Here is a 26,126-nt window from a genome sequence, read left to right on the forward strand (position 1 = left end):
GGATTAAGCATTGGATTCTCAACAAGATCAGTGATTCAAACCCACTAGCCACTCTTCCCCTTAAAAGTTTTCCAGCCTTGGAAACCCTATGGAGCAGTTCTACCCTGTCCTATATGGTCTCTAAGAGTCAGAATCTACTCAGTGGCTCTGAGCTCTGTGAATGTTAGTGGCACAATCAGGACTTTGTGGGCAAGAGAAATGGAAAGGAAACCAATGTGCACACTGCCAATGGTTAAGAAACCTTCCTCCAATCCTGACGCCACACTCTTCATCTGAGAATCCAGCTTCCCTGACGATTTGCTCAGCGTGTAGATTAAACAAGTTTGGTGAGGGGATACACCCCGGATGCACACCTTTCCTGATTTCAAAGCATGCAACGTTCTCCTGTTCTGTTCCTACAGCTGCCTGTTAATCCATGTACAAGTTTCCAATGAGCCAATGAAGTGTTCTAGAATTCCCATTCTTCTCAAAGTTGTCTACAGTTTATTATGGTCCACACAGTCGAATGCCTTTGAAACACAGTAAACATATTTCTGGTATTCTCTGCTTTGAGCCAAGATCCATCTGACATAGAAATGATATCCCTTGTTCCATGTCCTCTTCTGAATCCAGCCTGAATTTCTGGTAGTTCCCTGTCAATGTACTGCTACAACAGGTGCTGGATGATTGTGTTAGTCTGGGTTGATTAGAGAAACAAATTCATAGATACTAATATGTGTACAAGAAAGAACTTTATATAAAAGAGCAATTGTATATTGAGAAAGTATCCCAGCCTAGTCCAGATCGAGCCCATATGTCCATATTAGCCCATATGTCTGACACCAGTCTATAAATTGTGTGCAGCACATGCAATGATGCCGAATGCAGGAAAATCACAGGCCGATGGGTAGAAAGTCTTGTGGATCCAGTGGCAGTAGAAGTATCCCAATACTGGTGTGGGTTTCCATGTGTCTCTTCCAGTTCTCTGAGTGTCTCAACAGCATGAAAGGGGAGACAGAGAGAGTGGGTCTGGCCTCCAGTGAGCTATTTATCTCCATCATGCCTCCAAATGAGGTAATCAAACTGTAACCTGATTGACAGGCCAGACTCCACCCCTTTGCTCAAGTTTATGGGAGATTATGTAACTGCCACTTATTCTTCAGCAAAATTTTACTTGTGTGCAATATCAATAATATTGTCCTACAGTTTGAGCATCTTTCTTTAGAAGTCACAAATCTGAATCTCTTCCAGTCAGTTGGTCAAGTAATTGTGTTCCAAATTTCCAGGCATAGTGCTTTCAGTGCTCTGAGTGCTTTCAGTGCTGCTTCAGCTTTCGGAAACGTTTCAGTAGGTCTACCATCAGTTCCTGGAGCCTTGTTTTGGGTGATGCATTCAGTGCAGCTTGAACTTCTTCCTTTAGCACCATTGGTTCTTGTTCATACACTACCTCCTGAAATGTGGACTGTTGGCTAATTCTTTTAGGTACATCGATGCTTTCCACCTTCCCTGGATGCTTCCTGCATCATTCAATATTTTGCCTACAGAGTCTTTTAAAATTTCAATTCAAGCCTTGAATGCTTTCGTGAGTTCTTTCAGTTTCAGATATGCTGAGCGCGCTCTTCCTTTTTGGTTTTCTAATTTTCGGTCCTTGCGCATTTTGTCACAATATTTGGCTTTGTCTTCTCAAGTTGCCCTTTGAAATATTCTATTGAGCTCCTTGACTTCATCCTTTCTTCCATTTGCTTTGACTACTCTAAGATTTAGAGTAAGTTTCAGAGTTTCTTCTGACACCCACTTTGATCTGTTCACGACTTGTCTGTCAGCTTGTCACACTGTGGTGGCTTGTGTGTTGCTGTGATCCTGGAAGCTATGTCACAGGTATTTCAAATGCCAGCAGGGTCACCCACAGTGTAGGCAAAATATTGAAACTTTCTCTAAATCTTAGAGTAGTCAGAGCAAATGGAAGAAAGGATGAAGTCAAGGAGCTCAGTAGAATATTTCAAAGGGCAACTTGATAAGACAAAGCCAAATATGTTGTAACATTAGAATGTAATCACTGGTCTTGTTGAGAGTCCAATGCTTAATCCACTATGCCATAAGGGCTTCACCTAATTACATAACCGGTCCCTTCCTAACACCCCTCCCAAATCTTACTCATAGTGATCCTATAGAACAGGGTAGAGTTGCCCCGGTGGGTTTCCGAGACTGTAACTCTTGATGGGAGTAGAAAGCCTCACGTTTCTCTCTAGCAGCAGCTGCTGATTTCAAGCTGCTGACCTTGTGTGTAGCAGCGAACACATTCCTCACTTTGGAGGAAGAAGCCACTGACAATCTTATGCGTATCTTTGAATCATTTTCGAATACTGAAAGACTAAACAAAGGAGACAGAACATTGCCGGAGATACTGCTGGCAGATGGGTCCCTCACGTCTCAGGACACTCGAAATGTGATGGCAGAGGAGCTGATTTCTTGGCGGGTGTCGGCCATGGAGATATGAGTCAGGGAAAGCCTGTAGGCGTGGAGCTTTCAGGATCTTCACATGCTGATGGGGCATGACTCAAGGTAAAGAGAAACAGCTGCAACAATCTTCTGATGATTGGAATGTAGACTGTGCGAAGTAGGAATTTAGGAGAACAAATTGGTCAGTAATGGAATGGAATGCATAAAGATCAAGATCTTAGGCATTAGTGAGCTGAAATGGGACTGGTGCTGGCCATTTTGAATCAGAAACTCAGATGATTTATTATGCTGGGAATAACACAATCAAGAAGAATGGTGTGGCATTCATTGTCAGACAGATTCTTGCAAAATCCATCATGAAGGAGAATGCTATCTGTGATCAGATTATATCCATCTTCCTTCAGAGAAGTCTGATCACTGTAGCTATTATTCAACTCTATGCACTGTGTTAGGCAGGGTTCTCTAGAGAAACAAAACCAGGACTGTGGTAGTTACATAATCTGTTGTCAACTTGAGACTATTAAGAGTGAAGGGGTAGAGTGTAGCCTGTCAATCAGGTCGCAGCTTGACGACCTCACTGGGAGGTGCTGAGGAGATAAAGAGCTCACTGGGGGTGGGGCACACACTCAATCCCTGTGAGATAGTCCTGTTGACAAGGCACATGGAGCTATGCTGATGAAAGCCAGAGCCTTGGAGCTGGAGGAGCCATGTGAAAACCCACACCAGAGCTACGAGGCTTCCACCGCCACTGGATCCACAAGACTTTCCACCCCCTGGCTTGTGATCTTCCTGCACTCGGCATCATTGCATGTGTTGCATGATTCTGAAGTGGAATTTACAGACTGGTACTGGGCATATGAACTGGTATTATGGGCTTGATCTAGGCTGAGCTGGGATGTTTTCTTAATGCACAATTGCTCTTTTATATAAAGTTCTTTCCTATGCACATATGAGAGAGGCTGGATTTGTTTCTATAGTCCACCCAGACTAACACAAAGACACGAATGATTATGTGTATATATGAGGATAGGTCTATACAGCTAGAAGGAATGTAATAGTTAATTAGTCCTCACAGCAGTACAGAGGGCTCAGTTAAACTCACCTCCATGGTATTCCATGGAATAGTATACTGGAATAATATACTGGAAGTCCTTCAACACACGTAGGCTGCTGGGTCCAAGATCAAGGAAGCAACAGTGGAGTTCTCCCTCAGGCAAGGCAAACATAGTCTGCCCACAGGCAGCAAACAGCAAGGTGAGTCACCAAGAGAAAGTGGCTCTTGAGATTAGCAAGCAGGCTCGGATGGGATATTGAATGCAAGCAATGCAAGGCGACAGGACCCACCAGCCTCAAACTCTAGCAACACGACCCACGGGTTGGCTTGGCCACAGATGGTATAGCTCACAGGCTGAGGTGGAGAACTGGCTAAAGCAGCAGCATGCTCCAGCACACTCTGATCACTAGAGAGCCAGAGAGAGGGGAGTTGGCCTTGCAGAGCCCTTTATCACTTTGCCCTCCAATCAAACTGCAACCTGATTAATCCCACACGTTCCTATTGCCCAGGTTGGCACAATAAACCTAACTTTCCAATGCACCAATCACAAAAGCTAATGATAAAGAAATTGAAGAATTCTACCAATAAGTTCTATTGGAAACTGATTAAACACGCAATCAAGATGCATTGATAGTTATTGGTGATTGGAGTGCAAAAGTTGGAAACAAAGAGGAAGGAAGAGCAGTTGCACAAATGGACTTGGTGATAGAAATGAAGCTGGAGATTGCATGAGAGAATTTTGCAAAGCCAATAACTTCTTCATAGCAAATGCCTTTTTTCAACAACACACAAAATGACTGTGCACATGGACTTTCCCAGATTGAAGTTTAATATCTGTAGCTGAAACCAAACGAGGGGCAACTGTAAGCAGACCATCAATTGCTCATATGTAAGTTCAGCATACAGTTGAAGAAAATTAAAACAAATCCACAAGAATCAAAATACAACCCTGAGTCTATGCCCGGTGAATTTTGAGAACATCTCAAGAGCAGATTTGATATGTTGAACACTAATGATGGAAGACACTACATGATGAGCTGTGGGGGCACATCAAGACCTTCATTCACGAAGAAGCAGAATGTCATTAGAGAGACAGGAAAGAAATGAAAGATCAATGTGGATGCCAGAAGTTATCGATACAGGTTCATAAATAGGAATTACCATAATATTGTAGGTAAAACATCAGAAGTTTTGACAAAATAAGTAACTACGAAGATTATACCAGCCTCAAGGAAAACAACAGAATATGGTTGCAGCACACCGAGTGACGTGAAAAGCCTCTGGGGGCCCATAAGGACAGCTCTGCTGCAGCAAACGCGTTAGGAGCCGTGGAGTCCATTCCAGACTGTCGTGGTTGTCGTGAGGTGCTGTGGAGTCCGTTCTGACACAGAGCAAACCTGCATGGCACAGAAGGAAACGCTGCCGAGACCTGCACTGTGCTCAGAACTGCTCATGATTGAGCACATCGTTGGAGCCACTGTGCCAGTCCATGTTGTTGAGGGCCTTTCTCTCGGGAGATCCTTCCATGCATGATGTCCTTCACCAGGGTCTGCTTTCTCCTGACAACATGCCCAAAGTATGTGAGAGGAAATCCTGCCATCTTGTGTTTGCGCTCTTGACCAGGGCCTTGCAAGCTGATGTCGTCCTCCAGGGACTATTCTCCCCTGACACCATGTCCAAGGGATGTGAGGCAAAGTCTGATCATTGGAACACAATAGCTGCCCTCTCCCAAGGCAGATTTGTTGACTTTTTTGGGCAGCTTATGGTACTTTTAATATTCTTCACCAGCTGCCCGGCTATCAAAAGAGATAGTGACTAGGGTCTTAAAGGCTTGAAGATAAACAAGCGGCCATCTAGCTCAGAAGCAACAAAGTCCACATGGAAGAACACACCAGCCTGTGTTGTGATCGAGTGGTCCCGAAGGGATCAGTTATCAGGCATCAAAGAACAAAAAATCATATCATTGACTGCAAACCTCCATGATAGGATCGCTGAAGACAAATGGGTGCATAAGCAAATGTGGTGAAGAAAGCTGATGGTGCCCGGCTATCAAAAGAGATAGTGTCTAGGGTCTTAAAGGCTTGAAGGTGAACAAGCGGCCATCTAGCTCAGAAGCAAAAAAGCCCACATGGAAGAAGCACACTGGCCAGTGTGATCACGAGGTGCCAAAGGGACCAGGTATAAGGCATCATGCAAAAAAAAAAAAAGATATATGTGTGTATATGTGTATATATATGTGTGTATGTGTGTATATATGTATATATATATACACCATATTGAATGAAGGGGGAAGTGCAGAGTGGAGACCCAAGGCCCAAGTGTCGGCCAATGGAGATCCCCTCATAGAGGGGTTTAGGAGAGGAGATGGGTTAATTAGGGTGCGAGGTAGTACCAATGAAGAACACAGCTTTCCCCCAGATCCTGGATGCTTCCTCCCCCCAACTACCATGATCCGAATTCTACCTTGCAGGGCTGGATAGGGCAGAGGCTGTACACTGGTACATATGAGGGCTGGAGGTACAGGGAATCCAGGGTGGATGATACCTTCAGGACCAAGGGTGTGAGGGCGATGCTGGGAGAGTGGAGGGTGAGTGGGTTGGAAAGGGGGAACTGATTACAAGGATCCATATGTGACCTCTTCCCTGGGAGAGGGACAGCAGAGAAGGGGGGGAAGGGAGACTCCGGATAGGGCAAGATATGACAAAATAACGATGTATAAATTACCAAGGGCACATGAGGGAGGGGGGAAAGGGGAAGGAGGGGGGGGAGAAAAGAGGACCTGATACAAGGGGCTTAAGTGGAGAGCAAATGCTTTGAGAATGATTAGGGCAAAGAATGTACAGATGTGCTTTATACAATTGATGTATGTATATGTATGGGTTGTGATAAGAGTTGTATGAGTCCCTAATAAAATGTAAAAAAATAAAAGAGGAGAAAAAAATGATTAGGGCAAAGACTGTACAGATGTGCTTTACACTATTGATGTATGTATATGTATGGACTGTGATAAGAGTTGTATGAGCCCCTAATAAATTGTTAAAAAAATATTCTTCACCAGCACCACAATTCAAATGCATTGATTCTTCTTCAGTCTTCCGTATTCGGTGTACAATTTTCCCATGCATATGAGGTCATTGGAAATATCCATGGCTTAGGTCAGCTTAACCTTAGCCCTCAATGTGACATTCTTGCTCTCAACACTTTAAAGAGGTCTTACACACAGCAGAGTTATCCAATGAAAGGAGTCCTTTGATCTCTTGACTGTTGCTTATATGAGCATTGACTGTGAGCAACACAAAATTCTGGACAACTTCAATTTTTTCTGTTTATCCTAATTATGTCCAGCTGTGAGGAGTTGCTTTTTTTTTCTAACATGGAGTTGTAATCTATGTTGAAGGTTATAATCCTTGATCTTCATCAGCAAGTGCTTCAAGTCTTCCTCACTTTCAGCAAACAAGCTTGTGTCTTCTGCATATTGCAGGTTGTTAAGAAGCCTTCCTCCAATCCTGATGCCACACTCTTTTTTTTAAAACAATTTATTGGGGCTCATACAATTCTTATCACAGTTCATACATATACATACATCAATTGTATAAAGCACATCTGTACAGTCTTTTCCCTAATCATTTTTTCTCCTCTTTTCTTTTTTTACATTTTATTAGGGACTAATACAACTCTTATCACCATCCATACATATACATACATCAATTGTATAAAGTATATCCATACATTCCCTGCCCCAATCATTCTCAAGGCATTTGCTCTCCACCCAAGACCCTTGCATCAGGTCCTCTTCCCCCCCCCCTTCCCTTTTCCCCCCTCCCTCATGTGCCCTTGGTAATTTATACATCGTTATTTTGTCATATCTTGCCCTATCCGGAGTCTCCCTATCCCCCCCTTCTCTGCTGTCCCTCTCCCAGGGAAGAGGTCACATATGGATCCTTGTAATCAGTTCCCCCTTTCCAACCCACTCACCCTCCACTCTCCCAGCATCGCCCTCACACCCTTGGTCCTGAAGGTATCATCCACCCTGGATTCCCTGTACCTCCAGCCCTCATATGTACCAGTGTACAGCCTCTGTCCTATCCAGGCCTGCAAGGTAGAATTCGGATCATGGTAGTTGGGGGGAGGAAGCATCCAGGATCTGGGGGAAAGCTGTGTTCTTCCTGATGCCACACTCTTCTGAGAATCCAGCTTCTTGATGATTTGCGCAGAATACAGGATGAATAAGTATAGAGAGAGGATACAACCCTGACAAATCCCTTTCCTGATTTTGAACCATGCTTGATCCATTCACACAACTGCCTCTTGACCCATGTACAAGTTCTATATGAGCACAACGCACTGTACTGCAATTCCTGTTCTCAAAGCTACCCAGAATTTGTTCTCATCCATAGAATCAAATGCCTTGCCACAGGCAATGAGACCCAACTAAACGTCTTTCTGAGATTCTCTGCTTTGAGCCAAGACACATCTGACATCGGCATTGATATCCCTTGTGTCATGCCCTCTTCTGAATCCAGCCTGAATTCCTGGCAGTTCCCTGGTAATGTACCTGCTGCAACAGTTGTTGGATGATCTTCAGCAAAATTTTACTTGCATGTGATTATTATGGTAGTGTTCTATAATCTGTGCATTCTGTTGGGTTACATTTCTTTTAATCTGTGCATTCAGTTGGGTTACCTTTCTTTGGAATGGGCTCAAACATGGTTCTGTTCCAGGCAGTTGGCCAAGTAGCTCCCTTCCAAATTTCCTGGCGTAGACAAGTGAGTGCTCCCAGTGCTACATCAACTTGTTAAAACATTTCATTTCATATTCCATTAATTCTTGAAGCCTTGTTTTTGGTTAATGCTTTCAGTGTCCCTTGCATTTCTTTCTTTAGTACCTTTGGTTCTTGCTCATATGCTATTTCTTGAAATGGGGGCATGTTGATTAGTACTTTTTGTTATAGTGACCCTGTGTATTATTTCCATTTATTTTGATGCTTCTGGCACCGTTCAGTATTGTACCCTTTCGAAGTTTCATTCAAGGCTTGAATTTTTTCTTTAGTTCTTTCCATGTAAGATATGCTGAGTGTTTTCTATATTTTTGGTTTTCTAACTCTAGGTCTTGGCACAGTTTGTTATCATATTTTACCTTGTCTTCTTGAGCCGCCCATTGAAAATTTCTGTTCAGCTCATTGACTTCATCATTTCTTCCATTTGCCTTAACTGCTCTGCAATTAAGAACACGCTTCAGAGTCTCTTCTGACATCCACTTTGCTCTTTCTTCCTGTCTTTTTAATGACTTTTTGCTTTCCTCGTGTATGGTGTTCTTTATGTTCTTACCGCTCATCAGCTCTTATTCTGTCATTTGAATTCAATGCATCAAATCTGTCATTGAAATGTTCTTGAAATTCAGGTGGGATAGACTCGAGGTAGGATTTTTGCTCTAATGAACTTGTTTTCATTTTCTTCGACTTCAACCTGAACTTGCATATGAGCGATTCATGGTCATCCAGCCACCACTACAAAATTACAGAAATAAGGGCCGATTGGGAAATTCTCTAAGGCTCAGGAGTTTGGTGCCTGATTTAGAAGAAACCACCTTCCGGATCAACTCTACATGGTAACTATTTGTAACAGTTTTATTGTCATATAATTCACATTTCAATAGGTCAATCACATCAAGAAGAGTTGTACAGCTATTCCAAGAATACTGAATTGTTGGTAGGCAGACTCCTATTTGCTTACTACGTCAATGTCGTATTTGAAGATGTGTATTGTTCTGGAAGACCTGGGTCTGACTTTTTCATTGCATATCGTAAGTTTTGCCTCACTACCAACTCCCATTGTTGTATAAATAGTGTTCCATCATGTGTAAGGATTTAATCTGTACAAATCAATCCATGTATTTCAATTTGTAGCTAGCCTACACTTGTTTAATTTCCTTTTCTCAATTGTGTTGTAAACACATTGTCATGGCCTAAATCGATGACACCAGAAACAGAAGGACCTTACCCCCAGGGAGATGATTAGTAATGTTCCCTAACATAATATAACAAAGATGTCTCTAAAGTGAACTAGACACATATAGAAAACATAGATACAGGAATGGATTTTGGTCTCACACTTAATCCTAACTCCAACCTAAGAACAATTAGTTCTTACAACATAGCCCATCTGTACACATGACCTCATGAAGGAAGCATGGAAGATATGGATGCTACAGCAAAGTGTGGTGAAGAAATTAGATGGTGCCCGGTTATTAGAAAGAAGAATGTCTGGGGTCTGAAAGGCTCATTTTCAAACAAGCAGTCATCTATGTGAGATGTCAACTAGGCCCACATGGAAGAAACACACCAGCCTGTGTGATCCACAGATTGTAACGAACATAACCCAAATCTGAAGGAGGGAATAGGATCAGAGATAAAATCATGAGATTTTGGCTTGCAGAAGGCTATGGGTGACAGTGGAAGTTCAAATACATTTGCAGGATCCACACATACAACAAACCTTTGGTGATTTCCCTCTGACCATAGTCAAGGGATGAGAATAACCTGGTTATCAGACTGAGAATATTATAAAGACCATTAGAGTAGATTGAAATGAAAAATCTGACTTGAATGGTTAAAACCTTATTATTTGATCTTCTGTTTGACACATTTTGAATTTGGTTTGGTTTTTAACATTTTCTGTCTTCTTTCAAACTGGAGTTCATCTTTGCTGTATTCTGTTATCGTTGGTAGTCTATTCGATCCTCTGCTATCTATTTTTCTATGCCTTTTGTTGTATGAGACCTAGGATGGGTGAGTCAGATGGCTGAATAAATATGGAGGGTATATGGCAGGGGGAGTAAGGGGTAAGGGGGCGCTAATAACAAGGAGTAGAAGAAGGAAGAACATTCCTTGAAACTGAGTGTAGTAGCAATAGTACAATACTTCTCAATATGACTGAACTATTGACTTGTACGATCTTTGAATTATGTCCTAACAAAATAGTACAGAAGGAAGAAGGAGAGTTGTACAATCATCACCACAATCAGTTTTAGCTTATTTTCTTCATTCTTGTGCTCATCATTATTAGCTCCCCAATTCCTACCAACCTCCCTTGCCAGGCTCCCAAGAAACCATTAATCCACTTACTGTCTCTATGGATTTAAGCAACTTATTCTTAGTTTACATAAGTTATTCAATTAATAAGGATAAAAATGATTTCTTATATATACCAAAACCAAGCTCATTGCTACCGAGTGGATTCTGACTCATGGTGACCCTATAGGACGGGGCAGAACTAGCCCTGTGGATTTCTGAGACTGTGAATCTTTACGGGAGTAGAAAGCCCCATCTTTCTCCTGCAGAGTAACTGGTGGTTTCAAACTGCTGACCTTGCATGGAACCACTATACCAACAAGACTCCTATATCTCATCTATACAAGGGTCCAATAAGCTAGCCAAAACTCTAGACAATTCACAGAAATATGTGAAGGAGTTTATAATGGTCAAAAGCTAAAACTCACTTGTCATCAGAGAAATTCAAAGAAGAACAATCATTGGTGGTGGTGGTGGTGGTGGTGGTGGTGCATTGAGCCGTTCCTGCTCATAGCAACCCTCTGGGAATAGAACTGTCCCATTGGGATTTCTTAGCTGTAATCTTTAGGGAAGCAGATCCCTAGGTCCTTTGGGGTAGCCACTGAGGGCTTATCTGTTTGTGCCACCCAAAGAACCCAAAGCCAAACCCACCTGCCACGAAGTCAACAGTGACTGTAGCAAGCCTCTGTGCAGAGCTGAACTGCTCCAGGGGAGTAAAGTCCACAGGGTTTATAGGACTCGAGCCTCTTTATGGCAGGAAGTTGCCTCATCGCGCTCCTGTGGAGTGGCTGGTGTGTTTGAACCACTGAACTTTTAACTCACTGTGCTACTAAGGAGTATATGGCACCTCCTCATTGCCATCAGTTAATTCTAACACATTGTGACCCTACAGTGGTTCCAAGGGTGTAAATTTTTTAATATTTTTTTGTTTGTTAAATGTTTCTTTTATTTATTTATTTATTTATTTTTAAGCAATTTAATAGGGGCTCATACAACTCTTATCACAGTCCATACATATACATACATCAATTGTATAAAGCACATCTGTACATTCTTTGCCCTAATCATTTTCTTTTTTTCTCTCCTCTTTTCTTTTTTTACATTTTATTAGGGACTCATACAACTCTTATCCCAATCCATACATATACATACATCAATTGTATAAAGTGCATCCATACATTCCCTGCCCCAATCATTCTCAAAGCATTTGCTCTCCACTTAAGCCCTTTGCATCAGGTCCTCTTTTTTTTCCCCTCCCTCCCCGCACGCCCCTCCCTCATGTGCCCTTGGTAATTTATACATCGTTATTTTGTCATATCTTGACCTATCCGGAGTCTCCCTTCCCCCCCTTCTCTGCCATCCCTCTTCCAGGGAGGAGGTCACATGTGGATCCTTGTAATCAGTTCCCCCTTTCCAACCCACTCACCCTCCACTCTCCCAGCATCGCCCTCACACCCTTGGTCCTGAAGGTATCATCCACCCTGGATTCCCTGTGCCTCCAGCCCTCATATGTACCAGTGTACAACCTCTTCCCTATCCAGCCCTGCAATGTAGAATTCGGATCATGGTAGTTGGGGGGAGGAAGCATCCAGGATCTGGGGGAAAGCTGTGCTCTTCATCAGTACTACCTCGCACCCTAATTAACCCATCTCCTCTCCTAAACCCCTCTATGAGGGGATCTCCATTGGCCGACACTTGGGCCTTGGGTCTCCACTCTGCACTTCCCCCTTCATTCACACATATATATATACATATATGCACACACATACACATATATCTTTTTTTTTTTTTGCATGATGTTTTAAACCTGGTCCCTTTGGCACCTCGTGATCACACTGGCCAGTGTGCTTCTTCCATGTGGGCTTTTTTGCTTCTGAGCTAGATGGCCGCTTGTTCACCTTCAAGCCTTTAAGACCCTAGACACTATCTCTTTTGATAGCCGGGCACCATCAGCTTTCTTCACCACATTTGCTTATGCACCCATTTGTCTTCAGCGATCCTATCATGGAGGTGTGCAGTCAATGATATGATTTTTGTTCTTTGATGCCTGATAACTGATCCCTTCAGGACCACTCGATCACAACACAGGCTGGTGTGTTCTTCCATGTGGACTTTGTTGCTTCTGAGCTAGATGGCCGCTTGTTTATCTTCAAGCCTTTAAGACCCCAGTCACTATATCTTTTGATAGCCGGGCACCATCAGCTTTCTTCACCACATTTACTTGTTCACCCACTTTGGCTCCAGCAGGTGTGTCGGGAGATTGAGCATCATAGAGTTCCAATTTAATAAAAGAAAGTATTCATGCATTGAGGGAGTGTTTGAGTAGAGACCCAAGGTCCTTCCGCCACCTTAATACTTAACCTATAAATATAGACACATAGATCTATTTCCCCATCCTCCTATATATATTTGCATGTACATGTCTATGGGAGCAGACCCCCCAAACCAAACCAAGCTCACTGCCGTTGAGTCAATTCCAACTCATAGCAATCCTGTAGGACACAGGCAAACCACCCCTGTGGGTTTCCCAGACTGCAAATCTTTACAGGAATAGAAAGCCTTCGCTTTCTCTTGAGGAGCAGCTGGTGGTTTTTGTTTGTTTGTTTTGTTTTTTGTTATTCGACTTTTAATTGGGAAAAAGGACGCAGACAGATTGCAATCCCGGCAAATAAGGAAAACCATTAATTTAGCAAACTCTATTGATGGTTTATGAACACTCCATTCTACTTTTCTTTGACACCTTGTGATCACACAGGCTGATGTGCTTCTTCCATGTGGGCTTTGTTGTGTTGCTTCTGAGTTAGATGACCTCTTGTTTGCCTTCAAGCCTTTAAGACCCCAGATGCTATATCTTTTGATAACTGGGCACCATCAGCTTTCTTCACTGCATTTGCTTATGCACCCGTTTGTCTTCAGCTATCGTATCAGGGAGGTGAGCACACAATATGATTTTTTTTTGTTCTTTGATGCCTGATAACTGATCCCTTCGGCACCTCGTAATCACACAGGCTGGTGTGCTTCTTCCATGTGGGCCTTGTGTAAACTGGTGGTTTTGAAATGCAGACTCTGAGGTTTGTGGTCCCAGGTATAACCCACTACACTGCCAGGGTTATTGGAGCCAACAGCCTCATCTTTCTCTCTCATTGTGCTTAGTGAGTTTCAACTGCCGACTTGGCAGTTAGCAGCCCAGCACCTTGGTCCCACAGTACCACCAGGGATCCTGAAAACAACACTACATTCAAGCTGCCCACTCACCCAGCAGAACTGCCAAAATTAGAAAGATAGATAATAACAAGTGTTGGTGAGGATATGGAGTGTAATCTGGAAAGCAATCAGACAATATTTGCTACAGTGCAGTGCACATCCCTGAGACAACAATACCCCTCCCAGTTGTGTTCCAGAGAGCTTCTTACATGGGGTCCTCACAGCTTTGTGTGTGGTTACAGAATGCTGGAGATAATCTACAGTGTCTGTTGCTAGATGAATGTGTAAGCAAAATACGGTAGATGCATACTGAGTTAGTGCACATGACAAAGAGTTGGCCTGGATTTAACCAAGAACATGGCTGCTATTACTTCATTTTACTAAGAAACTAGCAAAACACAGAGAAATGCTTTTGTAGTTCCTCACAAATACATGTTCAATTTCTGAGAGCAGTGCAGCCCTCTCAGAAGCAGAAAGTATGGACTGGCTGCTCTGAAAAGCCATCTTCGCATGGTTCCCGGGTTCCGCTCGCCGCAGCCACCTCCACTGAGCGCCTCCTCTGCCGCCAGCTCCCTCGCCAGAGTCCCCGAACTCACGCTCTCTTTGTCATCCGCTGTACCGGATCACCAGCGTGCCCCACCATGTCAGACACCAGCTCGGAGATCACCACCAAGGACTGAAAGGAGAAGAAGGAGGTGGTGGAGGAGGCGGAGAATGGGAGAGAGGCCCCCGCTAATGGGAACGCTAATGAGGAAAATGGGGAACAGGAGGCTGACAACGAGGTAGATGAAGAAGGAGGGGAAGAGGAGGATGAAGAGGAGGAAGGTGATGGTGAAGAAGAGGATGAGGGTGAGGAGGCTGAGGCAGCTACAGGCCAACGGGCAGCTGAAGATGATGAGGATGACGATGTGGATACCAAGAAGCAGAAGACTGACGAGGACGACTAGACAGCAGAAGGAAAAGTTCAACTTACAACAAAAAAACAAAAACACAAAGGCCACCGTGACCTATCCACCCCCCACTTCCTGTCTCAGAATCTAAACGTGGTCACCTTCGAGTAAGAGTCCCGCCCCACCCACCTCGGGCTGCACCACTGCAGACACGCGCTCACCACCACCCCACCAAAACGACACCGTGAATTTGCAACAGGGGAGGCAAAAATAACCCAAACTTCCCGGGCCCTGCTTTTTTTCTTAAAAGTACTTTAAAAAGGAAAATTTGTTTGTATTTTTATTTACATTTTATATTTTTGTACATACTGTTAGGGGTCAGACATTTTTAATGATCTCGGATGACCAAGCCAGCCTTTGGAGCATTCTCTGTCCTATGTCTGACTCTACTTGTGATGTGACCATGTTCATTATCTCAAAGGAGAAAAAAAACCTTGTAAAAAAAGCAAAAACAACAACAAAAAAATACAATCTTATTCCGAGCATTCCAGTAACTGTTTTTGTGTATGTACTTAGCTGTACTATAAGTAGTTGGTTTGTATGAGATGGTTAAAAAGGCCAAAGATAAAAGGTTTCTTCTTTTTTTTTTGTCTATGAAGTTGCTGTTTATTTTTATTTATTTATTTTTTTTGGCCTGTTTGACGTATATGTGAAGCAATGTTGTCCAACAATAAACCGGAATTTTATTTTGCTGAGTTCTAAAAAAAGAAGAAGAAGAAACTATGTCTATTCAGTTCGGAATTGGGACTATGTTTTTGTAAGATCAGGCTTGGGGAAAGGCCAAACCAACATCCAAGGATCGGCTTTTTCCCATAGACGTATCCCCATGCCACGTGGCATTAAGAATCTACTCACTGGCTGCACATTTAATAACATGCAGAGCTCAGGGAAACATAGTGAGAAGCAGAGGAAACAGAAAACCATTTTTACATGAATAAAAAGGCCATTCGCATAAATTAAAAACACTTTCGACCACACTTTATATTTTATGAAATTTCACACATATGTAATGACACACAGCAGACACATTAGAGAAGGAACTTATGGAAAGGGACAAAATGAGAAGGGAAGAAGAGGAAAATCATTCAGCAGAATACAGTGAGAGGAAGCTTGCCTAGACTAAAGATCCGGTGGTGAGTGTATTGGGAAGTGAGGAATATGATGTAAAACCCCAGATATCCAATTTTAAAGTTAAGAAGGGATTCTGAGAAGACCGGGCCATACAATGGTGGAGAAGACTCAAAAGAGTGTGAAGATTGCTCCTGGATCCTGAGTGTGCGTAGAAAGTGAAATCAGAGAAGATGTAACTATAGGACCGAGGACCGTGATGCACCCCAAAGCAGGACTTATTGCCGAAGCCGGGCCCAGCGTGATTGGTGAAGGGAACCCAATAGAAGAGCAGGCCCTCACCCTCAACGCTCACCCTGATACGATCACCCCGGATGCTGGAGATGGCGAGCTCAAACCTGTCATCACTGGGACCAAGGATGTGTTTGAAGTTGGCTGTTCTTCTCAAGCCAGGAAGACGAGAGATAATACTGTCATTGAATAAAAGGCACATGTAGGCAGAAATGTGATCTTGATGAGCGGCCGCATCATTGGTGCCTGTTGCAGTCGGAGCACCTTTGAAGTCATCCCTGAGGTCATAGGGCTCCCGGTGGTGACCGCCTCCGCCGGGTGCAGACTGAGCGATCACAGCCCCAGACACTACAGCTGGATTTCCCGATGAAAATCTTGCCCAATTACCACTCCTTCAAGAAGCCTACAAAAGGAAGCCCAACTCCAGTTAAGAACGAGAAACATGATAACATTTTGTCTTTGACCAGTCTTGTAAAGGGCCATCGCGTACCTGCCGTCTTAGCTCATAGTGATGCAGGTAGGCTTTATTTTGTAAAATTGAGCTAGAAAAGAAAGTAATGTCTTTACATCGTAACTGTCTTCTTTAATTTATATAATACATTCGTATAAAATGCATTCTTTTCTTATATACTTGCTCCTTTCCTGATAATTTACACTTTGATGTATTTCCTCTTCTTATATAAAATATTGGCCGTAAATTTTAGTTCTGTAAAACACTAACCTATGATAAGATAGAGCCTATAGATATACATTTATATGCTAACATTTATTCAACTGAATAAAAGTGCTGACGACAAGGAGAGGAAAAAAAAAGAGAATTCCATGGTACATAGAAGTGGGGGAAAGGGATAATGGTACACCTTCTGGATATGATATCCGAAAAGTAGCAGGTAGCGGAAAAACACAACCATTTGGTTAAGGTTGATAAAAAGAACGGGGAACCATTCAGGATGATTGACACATAACCACACACCGTCCAGGGGGACGAATAACAGAAACCATGGGGGAAGGGAGACAGCGGTTGGTGTAAGCTATGAAAATAATAATCATTTATTGATGGGTAACAAGGGGGGAGCGGAAGGAGGTAAAAAAGAGGAGCTGATACCAAGGGCTCAATAGAAAGTAAATGTCTAGAAAATAATGCTGGCAACATATGTACAAATGTGTTTGATGCAATGGATGTATGGATCGTTATAAGAGCTCTAAGAGCAAAAAAAAAAAAGAGCTCTAAGAGCCCTCCCAATAAAACGATCTTTTAATAAAATAAAGAAAGATGGCTGCTTTCTCATGCAAAAATAAATAAATAAGAATACAGCTTCCAAGTCCTTGTTATTTAGACCCAATTACTGCAGAGCTTAAGGGCAGCGATGCCCACGTTAAAATGGGAGACCGGCTTCCTGTGAGCCTGGAAGCGCAGACTTGACACTTGCTCCTGAAGCTCGGTGTGGGTGTCCGCCCTTGGCTCTTGCCCTGCCCTCCCTGGTCCCACCGGTATGCACTAAGCATCTAGTTCTTTGCAGACTGCCTGCTCCATCTCTCTCCTGTAGCCAGGAAAGGATAGACTAGAAGGGCAGTGCACCCCAAAGCCCACAGGCTGCACATTGATTGCATGAGGTTCTCCCGCTACACCTGAGAGGAGCATCCTACTGTCCCAAAGTACCCCCAAGAGAAAACCAGGCCATTACTCATCTACCCTGTGCTATCTTTTTTTCTGGTTCTACTATTTTTCCCCCCTCCTGTCTCAGGTAAACCTCTCATCTGGCCCCCAAAGCCAAATGGTGAATCCCTCTTTGACTAGGATCCTCTCTGCTATGGCTTTTCCACACTGAGTCCTCTCCTCTCATTGTATTCCTTTCCTCCGTGCCAGGAAAGGGGGGGGGGGTGGCTACACAGGCTCATCCTCCTTCCTCCCAGGGCCACATCTGGACTATTCCGACAGGAGCTGAGCTCTATCAATCAGAAGCATCAGCCCAAAGCCTTGACCTGGGCAGGGGGAGGCTGAAGACACAAAGTGGCAGGGACAGGAGGGAGATGTGTGTCCTGAGGGCAGGAGACTGGTGGCAGCACCAGCAGTTGCTTTGTGGGTCACCTGTGAACATGAGACCCACAGGGTATCCAGGACCCAGAAAAAAGACTGCAAGCTGCAGAATCTCTCCGGGAGCCTGCCAGTGATGTCCTCACCTTTTGACCTCAACAGGCTGTATTTGTGGCCTGTTTATGTGCTCGATTCCTGAACCTGGACTTCCCTGTGCTCCCGAGAGCTTCTCAATGGCCTTTCAGTCATTCGTTTTCCATTTCCATCTGCCCAAAATCAGTTTCTGTTTCAATCAAGACTTTTGACTGATAGACTTGTTTCCAATTGAACTCCTAGGGTGTGTCCAACTCTGACAGTCCCACCATGTCTACTTTCTCTTGGTCATCTCTCCACTGGAACACATTGTCCCTAGGCTCAAAGTTGGCCCCTGGCTGCCAGCTTCTCTTCCCAAAGTGCTGCAATTTGGATCCCTCTTTCTAGAGTCCCTGCTGTCCCCTTCTAGCGCCCTCATCCTGGACTCAGCCCCCTTTGCTCCAGGCACAGACTGAGGCCTCAGCGGCTGGGGCTCATCCCAACCCTGAGGTGCTGGTTGGGGTGAGGTGTCTCAGACACCTGAAGAAGATACCAGGAGGGAAGAGAGGCACAAGCAGAGTTACAGGAAGGTCTGAGAGGCTGATGTATCTGATTCGTAGGTTCTACCCAATTACATGAGCTGCCAATTCCTAAGCTACTGCATTAGGCTGGCCCTTTATATGCATGACCTCCCAAGAATACTTTGAGAAAGGGACTAGTCTAATCCCCATTTTCAGATGAGGAAACAAGGGCTTAAGGAAGTCAAAAGAGACTGGCTGAGATGAAACCTGGGCTCGCTTTCAAAACAATTGGGTGCGGGTGGGGAGGCTGAGAGGGTACAGATGAAACAAGATTGGTCCAAGGCCAATCTTGGTTCAAGCTGGATAATGGCTATGTGGAGATTCATGATGCTGTCATGTGAATTTATAGATCTTTGAACCATCATACTTTGGGTTTTCTTTTTAAGTTCATTTGATGTTTTTAAAAGAGAGAAGATCCATCCAAAAATAAAAAAGTGAGAACGGAAGAGAAAGATGGTCATTGTTTTTCCACAGAACACAACTGACCTATTTTAAAGTGTTTAAAAAAAAAAAAAAGAACCACAACAAAACCACAGCAGTTCAGTGTGATCAAAGTCAGAAAGAGCCAATGAGAAAGTTCGGTTTTGCTTATCGGTTTTCTTGCTCTCTTCAGAACCTGTTCGCTTCTGCTAGACTCTGGGTACCTGGCAAGGTGCCTCAGAAACCTAGGGGCAGGGCCCTCTTCTGTGGGGTGTCTGATCTAAGAAGAAAAGGGGAGCGATTTTCAGAGGGGAAAAAGGGAAACTGAAACCTCCTGACTAATCTGCTCTTGTTTTTCAAGTACCTCATGAGGAGCATCTACAAGAATGTAACCCTGTGTTAATACCGCTCACCCAGAGAGGTATTGATACCAATATTTAGAAGATGCCCTTGCTTTCTCTGCCTGCTCCTGGGTCCATAGGGAAGAGTATTTGGTCACCAAAGGCTAAAAGCGCCCCAACAATAGACCTCCCTTATCTTCACCTGGCTTCACCAAACCCGGAGTCAGCACCACTCCATACCCAAGCTCTCCTGCTGAGCCAGATCTGACTCACTCTTTCCTGGCTGGGCTGAACCGGTTGGGCCAGCCTCGCCCTACCTTCCCCCAGCATCCTCCTCTGCTGGGTTCCCACCCTTGCAAACTGCCCTTGTCCTCCCAGTCTGTAAACTCATCCCGGAAACTTTAGCTCTGAGGAGAATGGGAAGACCATCTCTGAGCTCCTGGAGATACAAAGGCCATCTCTCGAATCTATGCCTGGACAGAAAGGAAGAGCGGGGCACCAGGGTCTCCTACCACGTGTCAAGAAAAGACTTCTCTGAGTGACTCAGAGATTTGCTTTCAGGAGAAAGCAGAAGGACATGTAAAAGCACCCCTCCTCTCAAAAAAAAAAAAAAAAAAAAGCACCCCTCCTCTCACAGAGGAGCATTTGACCCAGAGGCTCAAGTCCAGTGTAAAACAGTGCCCGAGCAATGTGGGAACCAAATTCTTGGTCTGCGTTTCCAACAGACACTCTCCTGGGTTCTCTCAGTCCCTTCTTCCTGATGTACACTTGAAGCTCCAGAAGTGTCAGCAAAGCACATGCCCCAGGACTGCATGCAAGTGGAGCCTGACATCACCATGGAAGATACAGACATCTGATTGCTAAGGCTCTAAAGTTAGCCTTCTCCTTAACATCGAACACCCACTTCCTCCGGCCTGCAGACCAGCCTGACCTGAATCCCATTCTACCACTTCGATGTGAATGACTTTGGATTACTTAACTTTTCTGCACCTCAATGGTTCGTCATCTGGAAGTAGGAGTCAAACACCTACCTTGCTGGGTTGTTATTATCTAAGTAATGTAAGTAAAGCATTCAGTTGTTATTGTCAGATAACCACGGATTCCCACTCATGGAGACTCTATGAGACAGAATCAGACTGCCCATAAGGTTTTCTAGCCATAGAGATAGAGTTATAGGTATAATTAGATACCAATATAAAGAGAATATATTTAAAGAAACATACATTTATTGTTTTTAAGTTATATTTTATAACCAATATATAAGTCGATATTGATACACACAAAATTAAGTCAGTTGTAAATCAGCTTAAGTTCTGGAGGGCTGTGGTTTGCAGGACGAACCTGAAATCCATGTTTGAGTGTCCCCATAGATTCAGCCCCCACGACATTTGTTCTCTGACCATCGACCAGGCACGTGCAAAGCCCTGGCCAGGGCAGTGCAGCCACGTCCTCGGGCTCCTGCCTGCGCTGCCCTGATGGGAACTGGGGTTCCAGGGTTGGATCAGTGTGAGTCACATCCTGACGGCCTTGGTAGGAGGACCCTGAGCCAATCCTGTAATCTTTTCTAATCTACAATAGTGTTGTCCCAGCCACGGCCCTTTCCTGCTTCTACAGTCCTGCCTACAACCGAGATGCACGTCTGCCCCTCGTCTGAATTTTGGGCTGTTCGTTTGTTCTCCATCTCTTATTTAAGTAACCGAGGGGCCGAGGAGAAGCCTTGGACCCCATGCTGGCCTGGTGCTGAAGGTCTCCTTCACCTGCCTCTCCTGCTGAGCCTGTTTAAGACTTCATAACTATGTCTCTGTGAGTTATATCTGAATTTGGGATCTTTTTTATCCTAGATGAGTCAATCAAAAATGACAATTTACAAGAGGCCTATATCATATGTTCTACAAGTGTACAAATCTTTAAACATGCGTAGGAGTTGATTGAAAATACCGTGGCTTGGGTCTGACGCACCTTAATCCTCAAAGTAACATCTTTGCTTTTCAACTCTTTAAAGACGTCTTAGAAGTTTTGTGCAGCAAATGCAACACATCTTCTCATCTCTTGACTGCTGCTTCCATGAGCACTGATTGTGGCTCAAGGAAGACAAAATACTTAACAGCTTCAATCTTTTCTTTCTGTTGCCCCTTGGTCCAGTTGTGAGGACTTTGGTCGTCTTGACATTGAAAGGACTTTGGTCCTCTTGCTAGGGAATCGTAATCCACACTGAAGGCTGCGATCCTTGATCTTCAGCAGCAAGTGCTTCAAGCCCTCCTCACTTTCAGCAAGCAAGGTTGGGTCATCTGTGTACTGCCGGCTGTTAAGAAGGCTTCCTCAGATCTTGATGCTGCATTTTTCTTCATTTCACCTCTTAGGGCAGCTGATTTAAATCCAACAGGCTGTTGATGTTCACCGTCAGGCCCTGTTCCTTTCTATTTCCCTCTGAAATCCCACCTCTTGTTTCTCTGGAACAGCTGTTGCCTTCATCTTCATCATCCCCATAGGATGGAAGCTCTGTGGGAGCAGATTGCCAAGACCCCCCACACACACACACACTTAAAGTGACTTGGTGGGGGCCAAGACTTCAAACAGTCAGACTTCTGATCTGATTCACTGCCAGGCGCTTAACTCTCCGTGCCACAGGGCCCCTTAAAGCACTTTGTCAAACTAAACCCATTGCCAGCCAGTCGAGGCTGACTTGTAGCAACCCTGGAGAAGAGGGTAGAGCCACTCCTGTGAGTTTCCAGGACTGTAGCACTTCACCGTTACCGTCTGGGAAACCCACAGGGGGTCGCTGTGCGTCAGCATGGGCTCCATGGCAGGGAGTTTGGCTTGGGTTTCTGTTAGAAGTAGAACAACTGTGTCATAGTGCTGACTCTGAGGTTTGCAGTCAACGACATCTCACTGTAAAGGAAACAAAAATCTGCCCACCTGGACCAGCAGATGTCAGTCAGCATGATAAACGGAAAAATGATTGCAGTTGTTAAAGATTCCATTTTACTTGGATCCACAATCAAGCCTCGTGGAATGGTCAAGAAATCGAAAGCTGCATCCCCTTGGGGAAATCTACTGTACAAGGATGAGAGAGCAAAGATGTCGCTTTGCGGAGGAAGGTTTACCTGACCCAAGCCAGGGCGCCTATGCAGGTGAAAGCTGCCTGGTGGACAAGGAGGACCAGGAAGAACTGACGCATTCAAGTGCAGGTGTTGGTAATGGACACTGAAAGTGCTGTGGACGCCCAGCAGAACAGACACGTGTCTTGGAAGAAGTGCAGCTAGACTGCTCCTTAGAAGCAAAGCTGGTGAGACTGCCTTCACCTCATGAACTCTGGGTGTAACATCAGGACAGACCAGTTCCAGGAAGAGGCTAGCCTGCTTGGTAAACTAGGTCAGCAGAAAGAGGAAGATCCTCAAAGAGGTGAATCGACCCAGAGGCAGCCACGATGGGATCGAGCAGCGCCATGGGGAGCCTGGTGCAGAACAGTGGTGTTTCTTTCTGGTGTCCACAGGCGGGCACCAGACAACAACAAAATCCCAGGCCTTTCTTTTTGGCCTCTCTCTCAAACTGGACTCAAGTCTCTCCCAATTTGTACTAGTATAAGCTGATTCTTAAAAACTTAGCTTTAGTATTTTACCTCTTTATCTCTACTTGCCGTCATGTTCCTACAAAGGTTCTTTGCTTCTTCAGCAAGTAAATTGCAAGCTAGAAAGAGGCAGAAGGGTAATTGTAGATTTAAAAAGACTTACATGATGTACCAACCACCTGCGAAACGTGGCCTTTGGATCTTGGTTTTAGACATATAAACTGTTCATTTGCTTGTTTTTAATTGTTTTCTTAATGTATTAGAAGACCATTGGAATCTGAGCATGATGTTAACATATTATTAGAACTTCTTGTTGAATATGATAATAAAGTTAGAGGGTGGTTGTCGTGTTTTAATGATATGATGTCTTGGAATTGCTTCAAAATAAAATATAAGGAAGGGGACATTCCTCTGGATGGAAGAGAGATTGGCCAGGCACTGAAAACTGCTGAAGCTGGGTGAGTCCTGCCTGGGGTTTATTATGTCGTTTATATACCTTTGTGAGGGTTGAACATTCTCTAACATCGAAAAGAAAAATTGTAATCTTGTCTCTGTCATTCGCCATATTCACTGTTTTCAGGCTTGCACTCGCCTTGCATCCAGTCCGTGTGATTTCTCTACGTCTTTGTAAGAAAGAAAGAGGTCGACTGTTCTCTGCGGCCCACCACCAGCCACTAATAACCTGTTACCATTGAGTTGATTCCACATCATAACAATCCTATAGGACAGAGCACAACTGCTCCCCAGGCTTTCTAAGGCCGCATGTTATTCCTCTTAAAAATGACTGCTCACTGAACCGTGACTCTACTTCACGCAAATATCCAGTCTTTGTTAACTCACTCCCATTGAGCGGATTCTCACTCATAGAAACCCTATAGGTCAAGATAAAACCGCTCCTGTGAGTTTCTGAGATGGTAAATCTTTATAGGAGTAGAAAGCCCCATCTTTCTCCCACAGAGCAGCTGGTGGTTTCAAACTTCTGGTCATGTGGTTAGCAGCCCAAGGTGTACCGCCAAGGCTCCTTCTTTGTTTACCAGGCTATCCTTAAAGATGTGTTGAGTGCCTTGGTAAAATAAAAATGCAAACTTCCCAGCATTTCTTGATAATATTAGTGCTTTTAAAAATGATACAATATCTGGGAATTGCTTCCAAATAAAATAAAGAGGGGGACATTCATGCAGATACAGGAGAAAGAAGATTGGCCATGCACTTTAAACTGTTGAATGTTTCTTTTTTTTTAAGGTTTCCATCATATTATTGTTACGAGGTGCCCCCCCCCCCACGCAAGTGGGGCCTTGCAAGCTGATGCTTGTGGTCCCAGGGTCACAGGGAGGTCACGATTGCATACATGATCGCCACAACGGAAGGACACGGCCCAGGAATGCAGGAAACATGATCAGATGGGCTGGAGCGAGGGCCGGACTCTCACTCCCGCTTCTTGTAGTTCTCCAGGTGCGACATGACCCAGCCCGAGGGCACGAAGAAACACAGGAAGAAGGAGGTGAGCGCAACATTCCATGGCCCCAGAGCTGCTCCCGTGGAGGCTTCGAGCGGAGGTGGGCACGCGGCACCAGGAGGCGCAGGGTCGAACCCGTCAGGCCCCTCAGCAGCAGCGGCGTCAGTGCGGACATGGCGACCGGCATTGTTAGCTACCAGCCCGGCCCAAGATCGGGCTGAATCTTTCTTTTTTTTTTTTTTTTTTAACAATTTATTGGGGCTGATACAATTCTTTTCACAGTTCATACATATACATACATCAATTGTATAAAGCACATCTGTACAGTCTTTGCCCTAATCATTTTTTTCTCTTTTCTTCTTTTACATTTTATTAGGGACTCCAACAACTCTTACCACAATCCATACATATACATACATCAATTGTATAAAGCACATCCATACATTCCCTGCCCCAATCATTCTCAAGGCATTTGCTCTCCACTTAAGCCCCTTGCATCAGGTCCTCTTTTTTTTCTCCCCCCTCCCTCATATGCCCTTGGTAATTTATACCTCGTTATTTTGTCATATCTTGCCCTATTCGGGGTCTCCCTTCCCCCCTTCTCTGCTGTCCCTCTCCCAGGGAAGAGGTCACATGTGGATCCTTGTAATCAGTTCCCCCTTTCCAACCCACTCACCCTCCACTCTCCCAGCATCATCCCTCACGCCCTTGGTCCTGAAGGTATCATCCACCCTGGATTCCCTGTACCTCCAACCCTCATATGTACCAGTGTACAGCCTCTGTCCTATCCAGCCCTGCAAGGTAGAATTCGGATCATGGTAGTTGGGGGGAGGAAGCATCCAGGATCTGGGGGAAAGCTGTGTTCTTCATCGATACTATCTCACACCCTAATTAACCCATCTCCTCTCCTAAGCCCCTCTATGAGGGGATCTCCATTGGCCGACACTTGGGCCTTGGGTCTCCACTCTGCACTTCCCCCTTCATTTAATATAATATATATATACACATACATATATACATATACACATATATACACATACATACACACACTTATATCTTTTTTTTTTTTTGCATGATGCCTTATACCTGGTCCCTTGGGCACCTCGTGATCGCACTGGCCGGTGTGCTTCTTCCATGTGGGCTTATTTGTTTCTGAGCGAGATGGCCGCTTGTTCACCTTCAAGCCTTTAAGACCCCAGACACTATCTCTTTTGATAGCCGGGCACCATCAGCTTTCTTCACCACATTTGCTTGTGCACCCATTTGTCTTCAGCGATCCTATCATGGAGGTGTGCAGTCAATGATATGATTTTTTGTTCTTTGATGCCTGGTAACTGATCCCTTTGGGACCACTCGATCACACAGGCTGGTGTGTTCTTCCATGTGGACTTTGTTGCTTCTGAGCTAGATGGCCGCTTGTTTATCTTCAAGCCTTTAAGACCCCAGTCACTATCTCTTTTGATAGCCGGGCACCATCAGCTTTCTTCACCACATTTACTTGTTCACCCACTTTGGCTCCAGCCGTTGTGTTGGGAGAGTGAGCATCATAGAGTTCCAATTTAATAAAAGTAGGTATTC

At 44.3% G+C, this 26,126-nt stretch overlaps 2 pseudogenes; both read left to right on the forward strand.

The window, feature by feature from the left end:
- Window positions 1-14,407: 14,407 nt before the first annotated feature.
- Window positions 14,408-14,771, forward strand: LOC142455555 (prothymosin alpha pseudogene; annotated as a pseudogene).
- A 1,170-nt stretch (window positions 14,772-15,941) lies between these two features.
- LOC142455556 (dynactin subunit 6-like) lies at window positions 15,942-24,769 on the forward strand (annotated as a pseudogene).
- The last annotated feature ends 1,357 nt before the right edge of the window (window positions 24,770-26,126 follow it).

This window comes from Tenrec ecaudatus, chromosome 8 (assembly GCF_050624435.1).
Source record: "Tenrec ecaudatus isolate mTenEca1 chromosome 8, mTenEca1.hap1, whole genome shotgun sequence".
NCBI classification, from domain to species: Eukaryota; Metazoa; Chordata; class Mammalia; order Afrosoricida; family Tenrecidae; genus Tenrec; species Tenrec ecaudatus.